The sequence below is a fragment of the Heterocephalus glaber genome, unplaced genomic scaffold (genome assembly GCF_053883595.1).
Source record: "Heterocephalus glaber isolate CG9 unplaced genomic scaffold, H.glaber_assembly_v1.0 deba00001788, whole genome shotgun sequence".
Classification (NCBI taxonomy): Eukaryota; Metazoa; Chordata; class Mammalia; order Rodentia; family Bathyergidae; genus Heterocephalus; species Heterocephalus glaber.
Window position 1 is genome coordinate 2,330,599 of NW_028258471.1, and position 20,429 is coordinate 2,351,027.

Genomic DNA, 20,429 nt, shown 5'->3' on the forward strand with positions numbered 1-20,429 from the left:
ACTGTTCCCCTTAAAACTGGACTCAAATGTGAATTTCTCATGAAACTCTTTCATTCCTGGAGGGCCCCTGAAATCCCTATTGAATCTTTAGAAATGTTCTTTTCTTTATTTCCATCATTTGATGCCCTGAAGGCTTCCTCTAAAATCCCATCAATGCCAACTTTTCACGACCACTAAGAGAATTAGAAGGCATTTCTTTCTCCAGGGCATAAGTTAAATCACTGGTATAATAGTGTTTATCAACAATGCAACACCAGATGGTCAACTCAGACAGATCACTGTGTACACAGGCAGGAGAAAGATGCCCCAGTGTTAATTACTCACCAGTCCCCAGAAGCAGGCATCTCTGACTCTTCACTGTTAACACACACTGCCTGCCTTCCTGCGAGCCTCCAGACATTATTGTTCTCTCTAACAAGATTGCAAAGAATCTCCAAAAGACTCCAAAGAAATAAGTCCCAATGAAGGCATAACCAAGTAGTAATATGTTATTTCAATTAATCCCTGAACATTCAAAGAAAAATCAACTCCCTTAAGACCTTTCATCAGATCTGATTTTTTTTATTTCAATCTTGACTAAGTCTCCTTCTATCCTAGTGGCAGTGAAAGAGGTTTTCGAAGACCCAAATTCAAATCCTAGCACTGCAACTTGCTAGCTATGACCTTGGCAGATTATTTACCCTCTCTGGCCCTTGGGTTCCTCACTTTCAATGGGAATAACAGCACCCATGCTTCATAGGGCCGCTTTGAGAACTGAGTGAAATCCCTTTCATAATGAGGCTGATATATGGGTTCTCAAAGGCTCAGGGCTATATGGAATATGATAAATATAATTAGATTGTTCCAACTCCTAATTTCCCCATATATGAGCCCTCTGAAAATCAAATTACACACACTTATATAAAACCTCTTTGGACCCAGAATCCCCCTCCCATCTCAAATACATCTGTTGTCTCTGGCCTGCTCCACTCAAATGTCTTCCACCCACCAGCACATAATGCTCACCTGCTTCACGGGGAGACAGTCCCAGAACAAAGCAGTACCTTTTAGTATCATTTCTCATCGTCCAAAAACAATTACGGAAAGAGTTGGGACTTGGGTTTTATAGCAAGAACCCACTAGGGCAGTGGTGCTGAACCGATGGAACACATGCCGCACTAGGCTATTTGTGTCACTGAAAGCTCTAAAGGTTCGCCACCACTGTATGAGGGGATGTATAAGCTGGCTGATCATTCTTCACCTAGGGACTGAGATCAAAAATTCTTTGCATATTCTGCTCCCCACTTGCCCAGAGACCAGCCCCCTCCCCTGTAACCTAAGGTGCCCTCCTCATTCAGCCCCCTGGAGTGGTGGAAACCCCTGGCTGGCAGTCCCTGCCATCCCATCTCCAGCCGTCCCTTGGCTTCCACTGTCTGCACCCACAGCTGCAGCTGTTGACCTGCGTTTTGCTGCAATTTGATTTTCAAATTAAGTTAACAAAAGCAAGGGACTAAATAATTAATTGGAGATCTGTGGTTAAAGCAACAATGACAAAGGCCTTTGATGAACCCACAGTGCCACAGAAAAGCAGTTCAATAATGCTACTACTGGTGCTTCACACACAAACGGGGCCTCTTGGCTATCTTGGGATTTTTTTTTTTTTTTTTTTTTTTTTTTACAAACTAACCTCTTAATACAAACTGAGTGAAAACAACATTAATAGAAAAAGTAGGTGAAGACAGAGATAAATGAAATGTGCTGATATGTTTTGGTTACAATTACAATATGGTCACAATTAAAATCAGTTAATCATTCATCCATTTGTTTAACACACATTCACTAAGTACTGACTAAGTGCTGGCCACTAGGTCAATGGACAGTGTGGGCAGGGAGTGCAGGAAGAGGAAGTAAAAATGATCAAGATGCGGTATGTATATGTACCAATTTCCCAAGATGAAGGGAATTATTATGTATGACAAACATATACCAATAATAATAATGAGGATGAGGATGAGGATGATGAAGATAATGAAGAATCCCTTCCTGTACTGACACTCAATGGTAATTCTGGAGAACTCTGGTCTCATGCTGCATCCCTCTATATGCCAGAGAAAACATGTACAGCAAGGGACACTGGAACCAGAAGAATCATGTTCGAGTCCCTAAATCTTACCAGGTCCTGTTTCCCTAGAAAACGAATGAAAATTATGATAATTCTGACATGCAGAGCTGCTCTGCGATTTAAAGGAGGCAACCTATGAGGACCGCCTTGGAAAGTACTATACAAATCTGAGTTCTCACTATCATCACTGAAATTTAACCACCATTTTTTAGGATCAGAAATCAACAGCTCCTTCATCTACTGTCCCTAACTGTCTCCTCTGAGCCTCATGCTTCTGCTGCACAATGAGTGTACAATGAATGGCTCAAATTATGTGGCCTTGCTATTTCAATTTCAGGTTGCCTAAGAGGATGAGATTCTGAAAGGCCCTGCTTTCATCAACTGTCACTGGTAGCCTGGCTGGGGTCCCTGCTGCCTTCTGGCCACAGGCAGAGCCAGCATGATGACAGCAGTGTGAAGAAAACTCGGTGTCTCAGAGGCAGAGGAAGTAAGCAGGGAGAAAGGCTGGGGTACAAACCTGAGCACCCAGATGCCCGCTCAAAAGGAAAACCCTTCAACTACCTCTTGAATTCTATCAGATTTGCTATCAAAAGGCTACTCAAAAACAGACAGAACTGGGCTGGGGATTTAGGTCAGTGGCGCCATGCCTGCCTCACAAGTGTAAGGTCCTGAGTTCGATTCCTGATATCGAGGAAAAAAGAAAGAAAGAAAAAAAAGACAGAACTGTCATCGTGACAAAGTGACTTAGGGGATGTTTCCAGAGTGGCCACTGTCTGTCGGTGGGTGGAAACATCACTTCTCTTGCCACTACGGATTTTGGGGACAGAAGGTGGAGAGACCCCAAATGAGGCTGTGTGTCTGCCATGATGCTGCATTATTTCTCAGTGAAGAACATTACCTCTGCGTAGACTTAAACACTCTGTCCTGTTTACTGAGAGATTTTCTTGTTGTTAGTATAACTACCAGAAACTCCCAGGGACAGGAACACACCAAGCCACAGCCTCCACTCTCCTGCCAAGTCACATTCTCCATCACTGCTCATGTTAAGTCTGCAGCACAAGAGCCACCAGGAGGCCCCTGTTCCTCCAGGATTCAATCCAAGCTCCTCTACCCAGAATCTAAGTAAATGCTTTCTCCAACTTGTTCTCTTCTCCTACCTAGGAGGAATAAAATGTGAAAAATACAGGATCACCACCCTTGAGGAGTTCAACAACATAATCAAGGCTGCCAGATGTTGGATATAAAATATTTAGAAAATAATCTAAGCTACTCTATAATCAAATGCTAACTAAGCCAGTGAAAGGCCATGCTTCTTCAGCACATGGAAAGGATGTACCTCCATTTCACCGAATTTTCAGCCTTCCTTTTGGAAGGTATATGCTCCTTACAGAAATACTGAGTCTACTACTCAATCTAGAGACTGTAATAATCTTAGCTTGGGAGCATGCTGTGACACTTAGAAATTTGCAGTGCACCTGTGTGATTGTTGATTTCAAGTGTCACCTGACTGGATTAGGGGCTACCTGGAGAAGGGGTAGAGCACGACTTATGGGGGTTTCTGGAGGACAGTGGTGTGAGTGGCAGGATGAGTCCAATCCCCTGGGGAGCCCCACTCAACAGAAAGGCAAAGAAAAGACCAACTTGTTCTCTCCTATAGCTGTCATCTCCAGGACACTCTGATGCCCTGGGACATCACAACTCTGGGCTCTCGGCCTTCTGAACTCCAGGCCCTACGCCACTGACACCCCCCTCCCACCCCCAACTACTCAGACCTTCAGTCTCAGACTAAGGGGAGCACCTTTGTATTCCCTGAGGCTGAAATTTTGGATTAAGCCACACCAGAAGCACCCCAGGTTCTCCAGCTTGCAGATGGCCTGCTGTGGGACATCTCAGCTTCCATTAACAGTGTGAGCCAATTTCCCTAATAAATCCCTCTCATGTACATGTACACACACACACACACACACACACACACACACACACGTGCACAAACTCATCTATGCATATCTCCTATTGGTTCTGTCTGGGGAACCCTGACTGCTACCACCTGGATTTCTCAGGGCAAAGTTCCCTGAGAACTTTGCATTTCTAGTTTAGAAGGCATTTCTAGTTTAGAGGGCATTTCTAGTTTAGAAGGCACTGCCAGGAAGTTCAGCAATTAGCAGGAATGCTTAGGATGCTTATTCAAAACACAAGGAAGTCGGGGATTTAGCTCAGTGGTTCCAGCGCCTGCCTCGAAAGCACAAGGTTCTGGAGTTCGATCCCCAGTACCAAAAAAAAATTAATTCTCCAAAACACAAGGAAGCATCCACAAAGGGGAATGAGTGAGCAAACTTAGTACTAGCCGGGTATAGTGGTGTACACCTATAATCCCAGCTACCAAGAGGTGGACACAAGAAGATTGCAAATTTGAGGCCAACCTGGGCAACTTAGCAAAATTCTGTCTCAAAATAAAATTTTCAAAAGAACTAGGGATGTGGCTCAGTGGTAAAGTGCTTATCTAGCGTGTGTGAGGCCCTGGGTTAAATCTCTAACAGAAAGGAAGAAAAGGGGGTGGGGCAGATTGGTCAGTACTGACTGGAATCCCTAGCCTGGGAAAAAGCATACATGAACAAGTGGCAGCTTCTAAGCCTGGTCTCAAAGAGTGGCACAACTGGCAGGCCTTTTTCTGAAAGGCATTACCCCTCACCATCGGGTGCGGGACCTGTGTGTTTATGCAGGAAAACTCTGGCTGGCAAAGTTCATGGGCTCAGCTGGGCAAGGTGCTGGGTACCACTGAATGATGAACTGCTCTCTTCCAACACTTTGTGCTGACTCTCGCCTGCCCGTGGCCATCTGTATTGACCAAATTAACTACAAGTTGTCAAACCTCCCTCCGTGTTGTGTAGACACCACCTCTGTGTCTGTTTACAAATAGATGAAGCTGTTAACAGTGAATTGGAAAGAGACCAAAATCACTCCATTGGTCCAAAAATATGTCAGGCTAACATACATTTGGAGGAGAGTCCTCCAGCCTGGGTGCAATCCACATGGGCACTGAGTGGGTCTCTCCCAGTTCCCTGGACCTAAATCGTCTTCCTTCTGGTCATGAAAACACTTCATATGCACAGTATTTCTAGAACTCTGATGGTGTCTCATCTCCATGTGATAGAGACATAAGAGGAGCTGGGAATCGAAGACAATAAAGTAGTAAATGCTTCCCCCAGTAGAATTATAAGCTAAATAATAAAAGTAATAATATTTCCATGCTAATTGTTTTCTGGTACTGGGGAATGAACCCAAGCTACATTTCCACCCCCACCCCACCCCCCTTTCTGAGACAAGATCTCAGTAAGTTGCCCAGGCTGGCCTCAAACTTGTGATTCTTCTGTCTCAGCTTCCCACATAACTGGGATTATAGAGTACAGCACTGTGCACAGTTTACACTAATATTATTTTGCTTTGTTTTCACTTTTGATCAATAGGTGAGAGATCTGCAGGACATATCAACCAACTACAAGTTTCAATTGGCAGATTTTGTCAGAAACTGTATCTCCTTTCTTTAAAGTTTTTTTTTCCTTGAGAAATTATGTTTTAAAGATCATCTTGTCAATCTAGGGAGAAAGGTCTTTTTAAGTGGACATCATAAAAGCAATAGTGCAATATTCCAGGATACTGCCCACAAGGTCTCCCAGCTGAGGGCTGGAGAAGCTTTTGCCACTTGTATTTTCCTTTGTTATTCCAAGCCCAGTGCTGTCTAAACAGAAGGAAAGAGACCCCCCTCTTCCGCCTTGATTCAAGGCCAACAGAAAGGAACCCAGGAAACAAAGAGGGAAGGAGACTGACTCCGGCATGTGCTGCAAGGGTCTTTATTCTGAAACACACATCCTTCCTTTCTGTACCACCAGCCACACCACCCACCCCTCAGCTCTGTGTGGTCCCAAGAGGACTCAATTCACCATAGTTATCAACAATCACCACACTGATTCTAGGCCTCAATTCTGCTTGTTATTGATTTACTTTAGAGTAAGATTATAAATGAACTTTGGGGTTCTCAGAAGTGGCAAAACACCATTGTCTCTAACACACAGTTGCAGGAGTTAGCCAATTAAGAACTCTCATACCTTCCCATGATGCATCTCAGGGAGTGATTCTTCTCATGTTCAGCGTGGTGCATTATCTGCGACATAGTTTCCAGAAAGGAAGGTGCCATCTCCTTGCTCTACTGTGTGAGAACCTGGTCACAGCGGGCAGCATTGCCTGCTGCTGGGTAACAGCACAGCTAACATGCCATCTCGTATTTGTTAATGGAAAGGAAAGAAACGCAAATGTGTGCAAAAGTATTCAGCAAACACAGATCTGAGGCTAATCTGAGGTGGCTTGGCAAATACTTGGTTATAGTCTGGCCAGAATTCACAGAACTAGACGCCAGACATACCCGAAATGCAATATGCTGACTACGCTTTGTTTTTTTATATTCACTCTTGGGACCCTAGACAAACTTTCTCCTCAGACTTCAGATGGCCTTGGTTTCCTCGTGGTTCCCCTGTGGAGCTGAGTTACTGCTTCCTATTGCAGCAAGATCAGTGAGCAGGCCTGAAGTCCTCGAGGTGGCTGTGCTGCCTTCAAAGGCCAAGCTGTACAATGCACTCTGTGGTTCAAAGTCTAAACCAAAGCTGTCTTTTCTTTTTGGTACCGGGGATCAAACTCGGGACCTTGCATTTATGAGGCAGGCGGTGGCACCACTGAGCTAAATCCCTGGCCTTGTCTTTTTTTTTTTTTTTAAAGCTACTTGATATATAAGAAATGCTGTAAAAATAGTATGAGATTTTTGAAATGCTTTTTTTTACTCTACAATTTTTCCTCTGTAGATCTGCTGTTGGCCAACATAAGGGCCAACATTAACAGGGTGCAAAAGGGAGAAGCAGGGATAGGGCTGTGGGGTTGCAGAACAAGGAATCCCATTTCAAGACATGAGAGGCCTTCTGCATCACTCATTCTTTCCAACCCCAAGGAAAAAACGTCTTGCTTTTATGTATACAAAACAGATCCGCTCAGAGGAGAGTCCACATTCACAGCCCACCCTGGCCTGTTGGGCCCTACAGTGGTATAAGGACATGTCAAAACCTGGAGGAATCCCAGTTAAATCTGCACTTTAGTTAATAACGTTAATTTATTTGTTTTGATAAACAGTCACATTGTTAAGTAAATTGTTAACAGTGGGGAAAGTTGGATGGAGGGGATAGAAGTTCTCTTTATACTGTCTTTGCAACTGTTCTGGAAGTCTAAAACTTCAAAAAATAATTCTTAAAAACATCACCCTAAAATAAAAGTGATTAAATACACAACCACGACACAGCAGTTATTTATCATGCACGGAAATAGTAAGGAGGGACTGATAAAACCCACAGAGGGACCGAGGCCGGCCCTGGGTTTAGCCCAGGTCCGCACTGCCAATTTGGGACCATATCTACTTCAGATACATGGAGAGGGATTTTTTTTAAAAACATTTTTTAAATTATGAAAATTAACACACGCCCATTGTGCACAATTTAGATGCCACAAAAGCAGAAGCAGCCTCCCCAACAGATGTTACAATAACTTCACTCAGAAATGATCATTAATGTTCTGGGTTTTTTTTTCAGTACTGGGGATTGAACCCAGGGGTACTCTATCACAAAGCTACATTTCTAGCCCTTTTCAGGGATTTTAAGATAGAGTCTTGCTAAATTGCTCAGGATGCCCCAAGCCTGCACTCCTTCTGCCTCAGCACCCCTCCCCCACCAAGCAGGTAGCTGGGATTAGACGTGTGAGGCACCATGCCTGGCTCTACTGTTCATCTTTGAACATGTTTCCTTCCAGCACTTTCCACACAAGCATTGTGCACATAGTAGAAGGCAAACTGGAAACACATTTCTTTGGTCCTGGTTTCTTCACTTAGTGTTCCATGATGAACGACTTCCCCATGTTAATTCAAAGCTTTGGAGACTCAGAACCCACCAGCTTCCTACTACCTCTACCGCACTTGTCGTCAGTTAGTGATGCTTAGATTAAAATGTCAGTCGCCACCAAAGAAAGACTTAGGAGAAAAAAGTGCAAATTAAGAGTTTTGAGTCATAAAGATATAAAATATTCAATGAAGCCTGGATGCATAATTAATATAATAATACAAACAAAAATAGCAGACATTAAGACCTGGAAAGTTGTGGTGGTATTTTAATGAGCCAGTCTGCTTACAATGCACACCAAGTTGACACAATCACTTTCATAAAAACTAAGTAGGAACAAATAAATATCAGCACAACTTTAAAAAGGTTGAAAACCTAGGTATGTATAAGATGCAGAAATGGCTCAGGCCTACCTCCTATTCTGGAAAACAAGACCCCCATGTGATCTACCCATTCAGACACACACACACACGCAGCCAAATCCTAAAATAAATGTAGTTCAGCTAAGAATTTTTCTCCCCAGTGTATTCAAGTGGCTACATCAATATTTAGAAAGAAAAACTAAACATACACTAAGAAGTCAGCTTTGAGAAATAAATTTCAGTTCTTATTTGAGTTGTACTGGGTCTGGAACCACAGGACAGAAGGAAACCTTCCTGAGCTTCCAATTCCTGCCCCTACACGCACTTTTATTTCTGTTCCAATCTACAATCCCACTGTCTCTGAGGTTCTTGATAAAGATACAGAGGAGGACAGAGGCAACCCTACCGAGCAAACAGACTCTGCCCAGGTGGCTTCCTGGAGACTAAATAACAACCTGTTTGGAAAATCAAGTCCACTCTTAGGAGTCTGGACCAGGGTTTTGCTGATGAGCTAACAATCTTTTCAACGAAGCCAACAAATCACCGAACACTTCCTGTAAAATCCAGGGCTCATCAGATGGATGCTGAGTGTGTACTGCAAAATTAATGTGTATGTTTTTATAAAGCAAAGCAAGAGATTTTGCTGACTACCCCTCCCCCAGGTCTCAACAAGCTTAACTAGTGTATTTTTCCAAGAGGGGGTAAATCACTTGTTAGAAACAGGACATTTCTTCCAAGTTAGTTTGACAGAACAGTGGTGCTTACAGCCTCAGACATGGTCTTCTACCTTCTCAATTAGCTTTCTGAAGTCTAGGAAGAGCAGAAAACTGTATTTGACTGAATACACAAGGGTATTTATTCACTGAAGCTGAGCATGGTGATGCACACCTGAAATTCCAGCACCTGGGAGGCTGGGCTGAGTTCAAGGCCATCTTCAGCCATACAGTGAGACCCTGTCTACCCACACCCCAAAGCCTTCAATCAAAACCAAACAAAAAAAACTTTAATGAGCTCCTGCTATATACCAGGCACTGTGCTGTGTGCTGGTGGACAAAGCGGTGAATGAGACAGTTTCTGCCCTCAAGGGAAGGGGTAGGTTTTAAGCAGATGACCTCACACATATACAGTAACAAGATGAGGGTCTACATTCATCCAGGTGTCCTGAGGGTATGCAGGGGGTCTTAGTTAGGACAAAGGAAGAACCCAGGAAGTTCAAGGAGAAAGACCAGCCTGGACAGTTCCAAATGCTCCAGCCTGGAGATGGGCAGAGGGGTGGACAAAGGCTGCCGCTGCCTAGCTCCTCCCCGGGCCGCTCCTCTGGACCCAGCCCACACTCATGACCTGTGTAGGCCTCAAGAGTGTCACAGAGCCTCGAAGCCGTGTCTCCCGTCACCAACCCACCTCCTTCCCGCTCCAGTGTCCTTTCCCTGCCTCCACGGCTCCTGGGCATGTGGCCAGTGTCTGTGAGTCTAGAGTCATCGCGATAAGAGCAAGATTCATCTGGAGAGCTTACTCTGAAAGTAGATTCCCGGATCCCACCCTGGGACACTGAGACTCAGGGATCCTTACGTTTGTGACAGGCAACCCTGCAATGAACATTTCAGCCATTCTGATCTTTCTGTAGTTGATCTGAAAGGAAGAACATTCAAAACTTGGGGGGACAACATTGAGGACAGGTGGCCAATTCTGTCGCTGCTGTGAGCAGCTGCCGCCCTGTGCGACCCCTTCCTCTTAAAGCCTCAGCTGGTCCCCTTGAACAGAGGACCAAGGGGCTGTCCCCCGAGTCCTCAGAAGACAGAAAGAAGAGGAGCCTTAGCAAGCCTGCGCAGGCCCAGGGTAAAATGGAAACTTCCACAGGCTAAAGCCTCCAAAGAGGCTTAACTAAGCTGGGAAATGTTTCTCTGGTTCCCTAAGAGCATTGCAAATGAACTGCTTTTAGGAACAAATACTTTATGAAATCGCTCCTACTGTGAAAAACCTCCAAGTCCCTTGTAACTACCATACAATTTACATTGAATTAATGAGGATCTTTTGACGTAAACTGGTAACACCTTTATAACTGACAGGTTTTCATGTTTAGGGAAACTTACTATCACCTAATTTGGGTGACTTTCCTTCTACTGTGATCAAATGAAGTTTGGAAACCACAGGCCTGAACTCCACTCTTCGGAGGCACCAGGTTTCAGTTTATAAATCGGTCAGGGAAGACAGCAAACTAGATCCTCCTCTCCAGGCGAGGCTCCAGTCTGCAACAGGAGGAGAGGACGGGCAGCCCTTGGGAGGACCAGGGCCCGGTGACCCAGCAGTCACTCAGCAGGGTGTACACAGCCCCATATGCCTTCGCAGGCCTCGCCAGCTCGCTCGGGTCCTGCTTTCCTCTCCCACCCAGCTCCTCCCTTTTCGTAACCACTGAACAGGACTCACCCAGTCCGTCATGTTCCCTAGGGCACACAGAGAGCCCCAGCACAGGGGATGGTGCATAAGTGTTCTCCCAGGTGTCCACCCAGTCACCAAGCCAACTTTCCTGGTACAGCTTCACAGAGAATAAGGGTGGCAGTTTTGTTCTAGGGTTTGTTTGTTTAAAGATTTTAATAAAATGTATCCTCCCATCAGCATGAAAGAGCGTATCCTCTCACACATCCCACTGCCACTGAGGGTCTGCTTTGAAGAAGGGTTTTGGTGGGCCAGAAAAGGGCTGATGCTGCATTCTAAAGCAAGTATTTCCTATGCCTGACATCAGATGTACCAGGTCCTCCAAATTAAGCGGCGGGGCGGGGGGGGGGGGCTCTGGAGCAAGATTGCCAGGGCCTGAGCCCCATCTTTGCAAGTCAGTGTGACTGTGTGACCTTGGGTTTGCTTCCTAATCACTCTGTGCACCACTCGTGCTTAAACAGGTAGAAATCATGGTACCTCCCCCTTGGGACACTGTGGCGATTACATTAGCTACACGTGGCATGGTGAGTATTCAGTAAAGGTTAGCTTTGCTTATTACCAGCTCTCATTGTGACTGAAGATCGGGGAAGCTGGCTTTAACCAAGGAAAGGCCAACAACTCGCTCTAGGACAAGGCCTCTTCTCTACAATATGATTTACCCTGGAAAAGTGGCCTGCCTGAAGATATTTTTAGGTTCAATGAAAAAAAAAGCCCCCCAGTCCAAATTAGATGAGCTGGGGGGAGAGTGGGACTTAGCCCCGAGGCACTTCGCAGATCCTCCACTCCCGTGTTAAGCTGGGCTGAAATAAATTGATTTAAATGAGCTAATGAAAAATTCAGTCTCCTTCCTTGCAACTGAGAGCACAAAGTCTCCTAAAACAGCTCAAGTGAACAGATTACTTTCTTGTAACAGAGACTCTTACAAAAGAAGAGTGAGTTTAAGTTGGGTAGCTTTTTCAACATCACTCCCAATGAGTCCCTCCCTTGCCCCTCTCTCCGATGTCTACTTGACTCCTGCATGGAATCTAATGGATTTGGCCGGGAGTTCATTACTGGAGCCATGTGGAACAATCCACCCTGCTTCGTGCATAATATATAATTGACATTTCTCAGACAACTGGGATGAACAGAATGTAAAATCGAGAGCAAGACCCTCTATGGGACCACTGGGCATCCCATAATTAGCGAGTGATTTAGGACAACTCAATGTCCCAGCATCACTGCCCTGGGCCTTCAGGAAATCCACCAGCCTCCCTGGCTTCTTGGAGGAGATGGTAAGAGCCTAAATGGAACACTGTCAGGTGGAATTAGGCCACTTCTGAGTTGTGCAACATTCCCCTTCACAATCTCGCCGATTACCAAACACTGAATAATTACACTGATTTGTGCATTATACTCCATCAGAATGACAAAGCATTCGCATTGGCACTCTGCTAATGAAAAAGAGCAAGCTTTTAAGACCCCCATCCATCAAGACAGAAAAAACTCATTCAGCCGTCATGACAGGTGCATGACAATGGGAACAGGACTTGGAATTTTTTGCTTAAAGTATGTAGGCTGCTGCCAAAGATTAAAATCACTCTGTGTTTAACAGCGTTCTCTTTTTTTGTGTGTGTTCCTCTAAGATTTAGTATTTTCTTTCGCAGAGAAATACAAGGGTTGATACAAGAGATCCCAAATCCCCAAGAGGATCTTTCTATAATTTCAGATTGAGTTGGACAGCACTTCCCAACTGGGCTCTCTCTCTATCCCTTTCACTGGAGGCCAACGCCTGCCTTTCAACAGTCGGGGGATGAGTCTGCACAAAGGTAGGTCTCAAAAATACTAGCAAACTGAACGGAGAAGAGCGACTGTGCCAGGCAGCATCCCCCACAGCTGGACAGAGCGTCACTTTCACCAAAACAGAGTGTAATTCACAGGCGGCACCCGAGATAGGCAGAGACGGGCCCTCCAGAGTCTTCGCACAGGCGGCCACAGTCTCCTGCAACTCAGATGGCCCAGAGAAAAGCGGGGTCTGTGTCCCAGCCCTAAGAAGGAGTTTATTCTAGAACCTCTCCCACACACCCTCTTCTCCCACTGTTCCTCCGCCCGGTCTACCCCTCAGAAGCATCACGCGTCCCTTTTTCCCAGCACTCAGAAACACTGGGTCTGAAAGACCCAAGAAAGCATAACACACACATAACACTGTGTATGTCAGAAGTTCTTTAATCCAGCAGTCTCAGCTGTAAGAAATTCAGCTTAAAATTTAGAAAAAACAAACAAACAAAAAAGAGGAGGTGGGGCACTAAGTCAAAACACTCAGAGCTCCAGGACTTGAAGCCAGGTACTCAGGTTTATCACTAAGGACCAGTCCCTCTTCTCTTTTCTCCTTTAGTTAGGAGATCTAGGAAGATTAGTACTGATTTGGCTATCTACAGCAAATTCAAGAGAACAAAACAGAAGGAAATTGAATTCAACAGTGTTCTCCCAAAATTCACATCCACTTGGACCCTCACAATGTGACCTCATTTAGAAACAGAGCTCAAACTCACTATGTGATCCAGGTTGGCTTCGAACTCAAGACTACTGCGCCTCAGCCTCCTGAGTATGGGGATTATAGGTGGGCACTATCACCCCGGCTTGGAAATAGGGCCTTTATAGCTGTGATTGGTTAAAATGAAGTCATATAGGATTAGGGCAAGCCCTAATGCAATGGCGAGTGTCCTTCTGAGAAAACAGGTGGACACACGGGAGACTGTGCCACGCGACATCAGAGGAAGGTTCAGAATGACAGCTCCACAGCCTGAGGGATGCCAGGACAGCTGCAGCCACCTGGCTCATGGAAAGAGGCAGGGACCAGATCCTCTCTCAGCGCTCCCAAAGGGCACCACGCTTGCTGACACCTTGCTTTCAGAATTCTGGTCTCTGCAACTCTGACAAGAGGCATTTCTGCTGCTAAAAGCCTCAGTTTGTGACGCTGTGTTAGACACCTCTAGGAAACAGAAACAAACACGTCCAATGCAGGATACTCTGGACAACATGATACCAAGGGAAAAAACCAAGAGGGCCGTGTCCTATAAAAGACATAAGAATTTAAAAAATCATAGCTGAGACTGTTTTGTCCGGTTACAAAACCAGCAGGTCCTCTCCAAAAAGACAGCGGAATCGAATTGGGGTGGTGGTGCTCATAAGGCCAACCTTGCACTCATGGATAAAGGGCTGAATGCTGTCCCAGGTGTTCAAACAGGGCCTCACTGACCTGCCTCCCCTACAGCCTGGAAGGGAAAGGTACTGGTTGCCTTTGGATTGCAAAAAATAGTCTCCTTCGTACTCAGCATCCCAACACAGCAGTGAGCTCTTCTGTTTCTGAACTGTCAGGACTAACACCGCACATTTTTCTTTCTGAGCATCCTGACCATACCATATAGATCATCTATGGTACATCCAAAGATTTTTCTACACTTGGTCAATACTTGTCTTTCTTTTTTTGGTACTGGGGATCGAACTCAGGACCTTGCACTTGCGAGGCAGGCATGGTGCCACTGAGCTAAATCCCCGGCCCCAATACTTGTCTTTCTATTGCAGCTGCATACATATGCGGGTAACACAACATTCCCCCCTCTTAAGAATGTCACAGAAATAAGAATCATTTATTAGAATTAATCCAGGGGTACCATGGTTCACAAATTTGTTTCTTTCCATGATTCTGGTTGCAAACCAAGTTGGACGAGAACCGAATCAAATTCAATCATTAGGTTCCATGTTGAGCTTATGGGGAAATTTGATTCTGTTCTTGTCTAGTTCTGTTTGTGATCAGAATTGTGGAGAAAATTGAATTCATGAACCGAGGCACCACTGTATTATCAACAGCTCAGCAATCCAACTTTTCACTGTGGATTTCACAAAACTACCAGAAAACTCTTTTTTTTTTTTTGGTACCAGGGATCGAACTCAGGACCTTGCGCTTGCTAGGCAGGCAGCAGAACCACTGAGCTAAATCCCCAGCCTGAAAAATCTTATTTCTGAAATTGGATTTAAAATAATTTCATCTTGTCCTCAAATCATAAACTCTATGCCCCAGCCCTTCTCTCATCTATTAAGAAATAAAAGATAAACACCTCACAGCTAAGGATGTTTAAATATGAACTACACTGGAAGACGTGGCGGCTCTCCTGGGCTGCATCCTGGCTTCATTTCTCTCCATTCAGCTTCCCACCCTGGGCGTTCAGAGGTGCCACTGATGCTGGTCTCACCGCTGCAACCATGATCTCCTTAACAGATACCCAGAAAACTGGAATGGGATTAACAGGATTTGGAGTGTTTTTCCTGTTCTTTGGAATGATTCTCTTTTTTGACAAAGCACTACTGGCTATTGGAAATGTTTTATTTGTGGCTGGCTTGGCTTTTGTAATTGGTTTAGAAAGAACATTCAGATTCTTTTTCCAAAAACATAAAATGAAAGCTACAGGATTTTTCTTGGGTGGTGTATTTGTAGTCCTTATTGGTTGGCCTTTGACAGGCATGATCTTCAAAATGTATGGATTCTTTCTCTTGTTCAGGGGCTTCTTTCCTGTGGATGCTGGCTTTATTAGAAGAGTGCCAGTCCTTGGATCCCTCTTAAATTTACCTGGAATCAGATCATTTGTAGATAAAGTTGGAGAAAGCAACAATATAACAACAAGTGAATCTGAAGACTCATTTAAAATATTGTATTATTTATAAAATCCTTTGAAAAATATTCAGCACAAACTTAAATTACATGAAAGAACTTGCAGTGTTCTTTACAGAAGTTTAAATGTGTAGCCTGCAAAGTACCAACAGCAGTTAGCAAAGAACCAGTGAAAACAGGCTTCTGGTCAAGTGGTCTAAGAAGTCAGCAAGCAAACTGAGGGAGATGAAATCCATTTTACAATGCGGATTGAAACTCTAGAAGGCTGTTTTCCTTATCTTTCCGCAGTGTGTGAAACACAGCCATCCTTAGAAAACTCTGTGCCTGTTACTTCTTTTTATTTTTAAGGTTCAGGAGCATCCCTAAGCATTGGCTTTTACAAATATCCACTGTGATGGCAAAAACATTTCCAGTTGCACTGTGTCTCAGAGAGTGATATGTGAACTGGAAGGGACTATGTCATTTTGATGTATTCAACCCAAAGAAAGCCCGTTTTCATGTTTTGGATCACTTTTTTTGGTAAAAATGATTAAAATCAAATTTTCATGGTTCTTCTGAAACTTAATATTTTAAAGCCAAGTGAAAATCTGAACTAGACATTCTAAGTCATCCTTCACTAACTTTTAGTTTCTAAATTCCAGCTGATGAAGCAATTTTGGTCAGTGACATACTCTAAAAACACTCATACTTCTTTAAGTCCAATCTACACACCTGTTTGTATTGTTCATTACATGTAAGCATTTAGCAGAAAGCATTCTTGACCAGGAAGTCATCTGTTACATAGCCTGTTTCTTTGAATAGTCTTTTATTAAAGATACTAAATGATGCACACCAAATGGGTTTTTTCCATCATGATGTTGTTTTTCTTTTTCTTTTTTTTTAATTCAGCAGTGGTTTATTTTTTATAAATTAACTTTTGGCAATATTTAAGACATACAACATGTTAAAAAGCTAAACCTATAACGGTTGTTTAAGGGCTGTTCACTTAACAAGCTTTCCTGTATTTTCAACTTTTTCGTAACACACAAAAATCAGAATGGTGATACATGCTTCCCATGATCGCTCTTGTCCTTGAGTTAATGGAGAAAATATCTGCTAACATTATTTTACCATATTTAAATTGCCTATGGTTTCTTAAAAAATAAATATGAACTATAGTTCACATAAAAATGATCAATAACAGGCCTATTCTATTTCACTCTTTGATTCTTCTGCATTTGTACTAAACTCAATTTACATTTTTTGTTTTGTTTTTTGACAAAGGGGCTTGCTATTTAGGCCAGACTGGCCTTGAACTTGCCAAGCAGACCAAGATGTGTTTTTTGTTTTTTTGTTTTTGGTGACAGGGATTGAACTGGGGACCTTGCACTTGAGAGGCAGGCAGAGGCACCATTGAGCTAAATCCCCAGCCCCTGACCAAGATGGCTTCTAACTTGAGATCCTCCTGCCTCAGCCTCCCTAGTGCCATGATGCCTAATTTATCTGTTGTTGAAATTTATGCTAGGGACTTTCTCTTGTTCCAGTGGAGAACACTTTTCCCCCCTAAGAAATCTTTTTTTTTTGGTATTTCAGATCACTTTTCTTAGTCCTAAATCTTCCCAACACACATAGCTCTGAAGTTTCTTAAAATTATCTTTTCAAGGTTTGACTTTATATTTGTTTCTACATAATTACTTCCTGAAGAGCTCCCATGTCTTGGCCTTGCTAGTTTCTCTGCCTCTTTCCTCATGATGGAGGAGGTGTCATGTTATCATTGTGTTAAGCAGCAGGGCAGTTTCGCAGAGAGCAGCTCCTCCTGCTTGGGGTAAAGGAGGAGGACATGGAGGCCCAATCCCACTACGTCCACACCACAATCCTGCCGGCTCAGTGAGCACAGAACTCAGCCCTACACAGAGGGACCGTCAATCACTTTGTTCACAAGGCTTTAAATAAGTTCTGATTCACCCTCTGCCCAACCTGTCACCTTTGAGAGGTGGGAGGGCCACAGGGTGGGCAGCAAGGGTGGTCTGGTCCTCAAGCCTGGCACTCGCTGCTGCCACCGGCTCCTGCTGCCAGTCAGGCTGGGCACCAAGGCGAGGAAGGGCGGCTCCGCAGGTCTTCTTTGCTTTATCCTGTCAACATCTGAGGATTTAGGGCTGGGGACTGACTTCCAGGAATAATGAAAACCACCAATCTGCACGAACATGTGGCAGGGCCTTCCAGCCTTGAAGCCTCTCTGCAGAGCAGTGCAGGGAGAAGTGGACAGTGTCTGCCCAGTGAGGGGCCCTCGGTGCAACAGCACAAGATGTAGGCACAAGACAAGATGGCAGAGGTGGGTCTACTGCAGCCCCACAGTCAGCGAGGCAGGGTGGGACGATTCATGGAAAAGATTCCAAGGAGCGTTTTCTTTAACCAAGCCTCTTAGTAACATGATATTATTGCCTTAGGCTTTTCTTTTTTTTCAAAACTATGATCCTCTTACAAACCAAACATAAAATAGACCCAGAACCTCTCCATATAAGGCATTTCCAGACAGACTGGGCCTATGTGCTTTTTCTTGGGCTCAATGCAAAAGGTCATTCTGGGGCACTGCCAAGCTTTCTATGTTGTGTAACACAGGGCTGAGCAGGTGGCCCACATAGGACAAGGTCCAGCCTCTCAGAGCCCTCCAGCAGCGGGAAAGGGCACCCTGCCTCCTGGCCCTGGGGCAGTGGGTTCAGGTCTAACAGGAAAATGTGCAGGAAAAGGCTCTGAATTCAGGTCCTTTCACTGATATCTAACTGGACATCAAAGGCCATTAAAAACCTGCTAAAGAAATCAAAGGCCAAGAGGGGACCACGAGGCCACTGCCACTCACACTGCACAGACAGAGGGGAAACAGAGAGAACAGAAAAGCAGCAGCAGGGCAGCAGAGAAAAAAAGTATAGGAAAGAGATACCAGAAAAAGCACACAAAGTCTTCAGAACATAGACAGGCACAAGTGGCACACATCTATAATCTCAGCACTCTGGGAGGCAGGGTGATTCCAAGTTTGAGCCCAACCTAAGCAACTTAGCAAGACCCAGTCTCAAAATTAAAGAATTAAAAAAGGGAGGGAGGCTGGGAATCCAGCTCAGTGCAAAGGCACTGGGTTCAACCCTCCATACCAAAAAAAAAAGTCATAGGACATGGGCACCTGCAGTCACTGAGTGGCCCAGAAACAATGCAGGAAGTGAACAGTGCACCCATCTCTTATCTGAGGTGCTGCTGGGAGTTCCCTTATTGCATGGTCCTTTCAGTTCACACAGACCTAGACTCTGAGACTGGTGCTGATGCAAAGAGGGAAAAGTCCAAGATGGACACCGGGAGCAAAACCAGGATCGTGGACAGCTTGGCTTGTTCATTTTTTCCATTCACCTGCACAGGTAAAATATGATAATTTCCATAAGTAAAATTAGGAAACTCTTCAGAGACTTGTTCTTACTTGAACTTACTGGACATGTACACATCGTGTGTATGTGTTTGTGTGGTGCTGGGGGATCAATCCCAGAGCACCATGCCTGGGCTCTATTACAGAACTACACCCCTAGCACCTTGCAGCTCCTCTTTTAACAGGTTACTTTTGTCTTCGTTTCTATCACAATGAGCTGAACAAATAATCTATTTTCCATTTATGTTTCTCTGCAAAGAAATTTGTCAATGATATTTTATAGTTTCAGGGATGTGCAGTAGTTGTTCTCTTTATACTGGGCCCTTTTTTTTTCTCTCAGTACTGGGGATGGAACTCAGGACCTTGCACTTGTGAGTTAGGTGTGGTGCCACCAAGCTAAATCCCCAGCCCTATACTGGGTCTCTCTTAAAAAGCTCTAAACCACTGTTCTTTAAAATGAGAGCATAGCATGAAGTCAAACTGATGAGTCAAAACAATTATCTCTAATAGGATAAAGTAGACTACAAGATGTCACAATGCACTGCAGACAGTGAGGATAGATACTATTTTGTAAAACTTTTGTTTCAATTTTACACAGAAGCATGGGTCACCATGTATTTTCTTTTTCTTTTCTTTTTTTTTTGGTACCAGGGATCGAACTCGGGACCTTGCACTTGCAAGGCAGGTGCCAGAACCACTGAGCTAAATCCCTGGCCCCTAACCATGTATTTTCTATATAGTGGCCACTATAAAAGCCCTATAGAACACATCTCTGAATATAAGTTAGTCTGTAAGGTTGAATAATAAAATCCTCTGAACTGCAGAGGGAGACCAGGTATAAATGAGGCCCCTGAAGTCTCAATTTTACCTACCACTGATAGGATAAAAATTAGCCTGATGATAACTACAAACTTTAATTAAAATTTTTTAAAATAAATGTTTGTAGTACATAATGATTATATTCTGGGGGGGCACATGTACATAATATTTCTTAATTTTTCATTTTTTCATTGTTAAGACCTATACCAGGTTTGCTCATATTGTGACTTATCTCTGCTTTCATTTTGTAATCCCCGAGAATTAAACTGCCTTTGTTACCCTCAACTGTAACCTTTTCCAGGTATTTATGTCATGGTGATTTATTACTCAGAAATAACTGGGGGCCAGACGACTTCAGACACATTGGGTCCAAGGGTGTGATTGGAAGGGCCTCCATCTGCCTCAGCTCTGGCCAGACACTCCCAGGCTCACAGCTCACCTTATGGGGCCAGAAAGCTGTATTAGGATGCCAAACCCACAAAGGAATAGAATCCAGCACTGGAAGAAAACTCAAGAGTTCAGCGAGCCTGGTCACTTGCCCAAGGCTAAGAAAAAATAAAATTGCAGAGGAGGCTGGGGATTTAGTTCAGTGGCGCCAAGCCTACCTTGCAAGCACAAGGTCCTGAGCTCAGACCCTGGTATGAAAAACAACATAAAACTGCAGAGCAGCCAGAAGAGGAACCCAGGTTTCCAGGTCCAGGCCCAAAACGATAGGCTTTGCCACAGAGTCAATATGGAGCCACCCACTGAC

At 44.2% G+C, this 20,429-nt stretch overlaps 1 protein-coding gene and 1 pseudogene across 1 annotated transcript in view; one reads left to right on the forward strand and one right to left on the reverse strand.

Moving 5' to 3' along the window:
- Map1b (microtubule associated protein 1B) overlaps positions 1 to 20,429 on the reverse strand; it is a 105,950-nt gene that overhangs the window by 53,176 nt on the left and 32,345 nt on the right. The window lies entirely within an intron of this gene.
- Positions 15,054 to 15,552, forward strand: LOC106008501 (vesicle transport protein GOT1B pseudogene; annotated as a pseudogene).